This window comes from Sus scrofa, chromosome Y (assembly GCF_000003025.6).
Source record: "Sus scrofa isolate TJ Tabasco breed Duroc chromosome Y, Sscrofa11.1, whole genome shotgun sequence".
NCBI lineage: Eukaryota > Metazoa > Chordata > Mammalia > Artiodactyla > Suidae > Sus > Sus scrofa.
The window spans coordinates 8629010-8634422 of NC_010462.3; positions in this window are offsets into that span (position 1 = coordinate 8629010).

Below are 5413 nucleotides of genomic sequence, written 5' to 3' on the forward strand. Positions count from 1 at the left end.
ATTCCTGCCGTATAGCAAAGTGACCCAGTCATACATATACACACATTCCTTTTCTTATCTTCCATCATGGTCTGTCCCAAGAGAGTGGATCTGATAGGGATGGAGTAGGCACAGGGAGTTAAAGGAGTCCCAAGAAGGGACCATAGATAAAGAGGGAAACCTGTAAGTTAATAATTGCTCAAGAAAGCCGTCAGAACAAGGCAGGCTTGCTTGACTAGTGGAGGTGTGAGAACTGCCTCAGGTCATTGGGTGGAGGATGGGATGAGAGGCCTGCCTTCAGATTCAGACCTAGGGCAAGAGTTTGAGGCCCGCCCTTCTGCTGATTTGAATATACACCTTAGTGGATACTAAGGAGGAGTTACTACTCCTAGAAAGAGGATATAACACTGTGGCCCACCGGGATCCTGGGGGCAGAGCCTCCTTGCCTGCCCGCTTGCATCTCTCACAAGTGTCCTATCTTAATACTTTTATTTCTTGCCTATCACTTTGTCTCTAGCTGAATTCCTTCTGCATGGAGGCATAAACACCCTGAACCTCAGTAAGTCCAGACACCGGGTGAGTGATTCTAATTTAAAACGTGGATTCAAGTCCCAATCTGGGTTTAGGCTGGGTTCGAGTCCCGCATGTGGGTTCAAGTCCCAATCTGGGTTCTGGCAAGGTTCAGGCCATTGGTGCTGTCAGTTTCCAATCCAGTTCCCTGTACTATAGAGTAGGACTCTCTTGCTTTATTTTGATTAATGTTTGAATTATATAGCTTTCCCATCTTTTTACTTTCAACCAACCCATAGCATATTTGAGGTGTATTTTTTTATAAATAACACATAACTGAGTCATTTTTAAAATCCATTCTACCCCTCTGTCTTATAATGGGCATATCCAGGCCATATAAATGCAATGTAATTATTGATATGTAAAATCTTAAGTCTGCCTTTTTATTTTTTGTTTTCTGCCTATTCTCTGCTTTTCGTCTCTGTTTTTCCTCCGTTCCTCTGGGTTGCCAGAATATTGAGAAGAATTGCATTTCAATTTATGGTTAGGGTTTTTAGTGTGCCTCCTTGTATAGTTTTCTTATTAGTGCTTCTAAGTTATAGTAATATATATGTATAAATACGTGTATGCGTGTATATATGTATATGTGTGTGTATATATGTATGTATATAATACGCACACACACACACTTATTAGCACAGTCTAGCAGTGTCACCATTTTACCAGTTTGAGTAAAGCGCAGAAGCATTACCTCCTTTTGTATTCATTCCTTTTCCCTCCCCAATTCAAAATTGTCTTACACATTTCCTTTACATACATTTAGAATCACATAAGGCAATGCTAGAATTTTTGCTTCCACATTCAAACATAATTTGTAAAACTCAAGAGGTGAAGGAAAAGCTATTGTATTTACCCATATTTTTGCTCTTTGTTCTTCTCTCCTTCCTGATATTCCAGAACTCCTTCTTTTATCATTCACTTTGTTTTTAGGGAACTTCCTTTAGCCATTCCGTAGGATTGGTCTGCTGGTGACAGAAATTCTCTTGGTTTTCTGTCATCTGAGGACGTCTTGTTTTCCCCCTCATACCTGAAGGATATTTTCATTCCATGCAGAATGCAAGGTTGACAGTTCTTTTCCTTCAGCTCTTAAAAATGCTGTGTCACTTCTTTCTGGCTTCTGTGGTTCCTGATGAAAAAGCCACTGTAATTCTAATAGTTTTTCTTGCATAAATAATGTGTCATTTCTCTCTAGCGGCTTTCAAGAATTTCTGTCTTTAATTTTCCGAAGTTTGACTATGATATGTCTTGGTGTGGATTTCTTGAGATGTACACTGAGGTTCATTCAGCTTTTGAATCTGTCGTCTTTTGCCTATTTTGAAAAATGTTTTATAATTCTTCGAATATTTTCACTCTCTCCTTTTGGGACTCTGATGCTAAGAGTTAGATATTTTGTCATAGTCCTGTGTATCCTTGAGGCTCAATTTTTTCGGTTCAGTCTCTTTTCTCTCTGTTGTTCAGATCATGTGATTTCCCTTTTACATCTTCAAGGTCATGCACGATTCTTTTCTCTGTCCTCTCCATTTTGCTGGGAGACCATCCATTATGTTTTTTATTTTGGTTTGTATTTCTCAGTTCTAAAAACTTCATTCGATTCTTCTTCATATCTTGTATTTCTTTGCTAAAACTTTCTCTTTGATGAGACGTTGTCTTTTATCATTTGTTTCAAGCATGTTTAAAATTACTTATTGAAGAATTTTTATGCTGGCTCCTTTAAAATTCTTGTCAGACAATTCTAATATCTTTATCATCTCAGTAGTAGCATCTATTGATTGTCTTTTTCAAGTTGAGATCTTCATGGCTCCTGGTCTGATTTTCCATTGAAACCTGTGTTATGAGATTTGGGATTTAAGTCCAACTGTGTTTTAACATGCCTCCTCTAGCATGACTGGGGCCACAGGATGGGGGCTGTCACCCCATTACTGCAGTGCAGGCCTAAATATCCACATTCTCACTTCTCACTTCTCTGTGTTGACACTTGAGAAGTGGTGAGGAGGGGTCCCTTGTTACTTCCTGGTAGGGGTGGGCGCTGAGGCTCCCCATTCGGCCTTCATTGATACCTGGCTGGGAAGGGGAGGGACAGAGACCTCGTTGCTGTTCCCATCCATGTTGCCTCTGCTGATCCCAGTGAGGAGGTGGCCTCACTACTGCTGAGCTGCGGCTAAGAGTCCTGAATCTCCAGCGGGCCTCTTCTGCAAGGAGGGGGAGGGGCCTCCCCTTACTGGCAGGTGGAAATAGAAGACCAGAATCCCTCAGATGTTCGCCAGTGACACCAGGAGGGGGGGGGGGTCTTGTAACCACCAACTAAGAATGAATGTCCCAACACCCCCTGGTAGAGGCTCAGAGCCCCTCCTTACCGCCTGGTGAAGGGTGGCATTCCTGGGTTGCCGGCTTCTCCACCATCCAGATGGATTGATGAAGGAAAAAAGCAGCCCAGGGAATTCACTGCCATGTCGTTCCTCAGGTCCCAGGTTCCTCCCTAGCCAGTCTGTGTCTCCCCACCTTTCAGACTCTTATGTTTGTTTTTTTGTTTTGTTGTTTGTTGTTTTGTTTGGTTTTGATTTTTTGTTTTTGTTTTTTGTTTTTTTTTCTTTTTTGCCATTTCTTGGGCCGCTCCCGCAGCATATGGAGGTTCCCAGGCTAGGGGTCGAATTAGAGCTGGAGCCACCGGCCTACACCACAGCCACAGCAATTCGGGATCCGAGCCACGTCTGCAACCTACACCACAGCTCACAGTAACACCAGATCCTTAACCCACTGAGCAAGGCCAGGGATCAAACCTGCAACCTCATGGTTCCTAGTCGGATTCATTAACCACTGAGCCATGATGGGAACTCCAGTTTTTTGCTTTTTAGGGCCACTCCCCCAGCATATGGAGGTTCCCAGACTAGGGGTCGAATCGGAGCTACAGCTGCTGGCCTGCACCACAGCCACAGCAACGCCAGATCCAAGCCGCGTCTGCCACCTACATGCGACCTACACCACAGCTCACGGCAACACCGGATCCTTAACCCACTGAGCAAGGCCAGGGATCAAACCTGCAACCTCATGGTTCCTAGTCGGATTTGTTTCCACTGCACCACGACGGGAACTCCTTATGTTTGTTTGATACATAACAGCCACGGGTTTGACCTGCACTTAGCGGGAGGGATAAGGAAAAGCACTTCTTCGTTACCTACTCTACTGCTGGAAGTGGAAGTTAAAATACTTTTATGAATTGATAAAATCAATGAATTTTATGTATCCTACCCAGATACTGATGTCATCCTGATGTGTTTCTCCACAGACAACCCTGATAGTTTAGAAAACATTCCCAGAAAAATCGATTCTGGAAGTCAAGCATTTCTGTCCCAACGTGCCCATCGTCTTGGTGGGGAACAAGAAGGGGCATCTTTGAAGTGCTGAGCGCACAGGCGGGAGCTGGCCAAGACGAAGCAGGTGCCAGGAAAACAGCACGAAGGCAGAAATATGGCAAAGAGGATTAACTTTACGAATTCGGTTTCCCTTCCTAGATGATGAGCTTCCTGTTGGCAGGGATCGTTTGTCTCATTCATTGCTGTATCCTCAAATCTTAACGCAGGGTCTGGCACATAAATAAATGGCCTATAAATATTTGAAAATTGAATAGACATTTAACCAGGAAAAGATGAAACTTTTAGAGGAATCCCTCCAGGTGCCTTCAAATACCGGAGAGGTTGTTTTGCAGAAGAAGGGTTCCATTTGTTTTGTGGCATTCCCTCTCAAGGACAAAGCTAGAACCCCAGAGTAGAAGGCACAGAGTAGCAGGTTTTGATCCACAGAAGGGGCTCTGTTTTCCAACAGTTAGACTTTTCTAACAATTCAACAAGGTAATGAGTTTCCAGCCACTGGAAACATTCAAGCAGAAGTTGAGTGACAAGTCACTCTCCAAGGTCAAGTGGAGGAGACTGCTCCACCATGTGCAAGTTTGGATGAGCTGACCTCTCTGCCAGTGCTTCTCAGATATTCATGTGCCTAATACTCACCCGGAGCTCTTGTTAAAACGCAGATTCTGATTCAGTAGGTCCGGGACATTGCCTGAGACTTAGCATTCCCAGTCAGCTTCTAGGTGGTGCCCATGCTGCTGGAGGAACAAGTTTCTCCACCTCTCTTCTCAATCAGTGCATGTGCAAATCAAACAAATTCAATAACTGGTTTTCTGTGTCAAAGAAATATTAACATCTGATCTCAGCCCATAGATGGCTGTCCTTCTTTGGCTGAGATGTGAACGAAAACATGGGTGCCTTGAAATGCAGCCTTCTCACCATGAGAAAAACTTGCCTCGTGTGCTTCTTAATATGACGTTTTAATTCTGTAGCTTGAGCACCAAGGCCTTTCCTAAAATGTATTCCCTGAGATACCAGCCTCCTACAAGGTGTCAGCAGGGCTTCTTGAAGAAAAGAGATTCCAAGATCAACTGAATGCGGGACGCCTATAGCCTGCACTTGTGAACATTTACAAAGCCCACTAATTTTCTAAAGACCACAAGAGCACTGAAGTGAAGAAACCTGCTTAAGTTTGTTTAACCCAAGCATATTTGACCCCCAAATCTCATAACACCTGTTAGGATCTCAAGGGCCAGCAGAGTCCACACATCCCAGGCAGAAAGTGCTATGCAGCAGGGATTTTGCTGTGTTTTTCTCCCTCTAATAATACACCATAGAAAGGAGTTCCCGCTGTGGTGCAAAATAGGATTGGCAGCATCTCTGCAGCACTGGGACGCAGGTTCAATCCCTGGCCTGGCATAGTGGGTTAAGGATCCAGCTTTTCTGCAGCTGTGGCTCGGATCTGATCCCTGGCCCAGGAACTCCACATGCCACGTGGAGGCCAAAAAAAAGGGGGGGGGGGA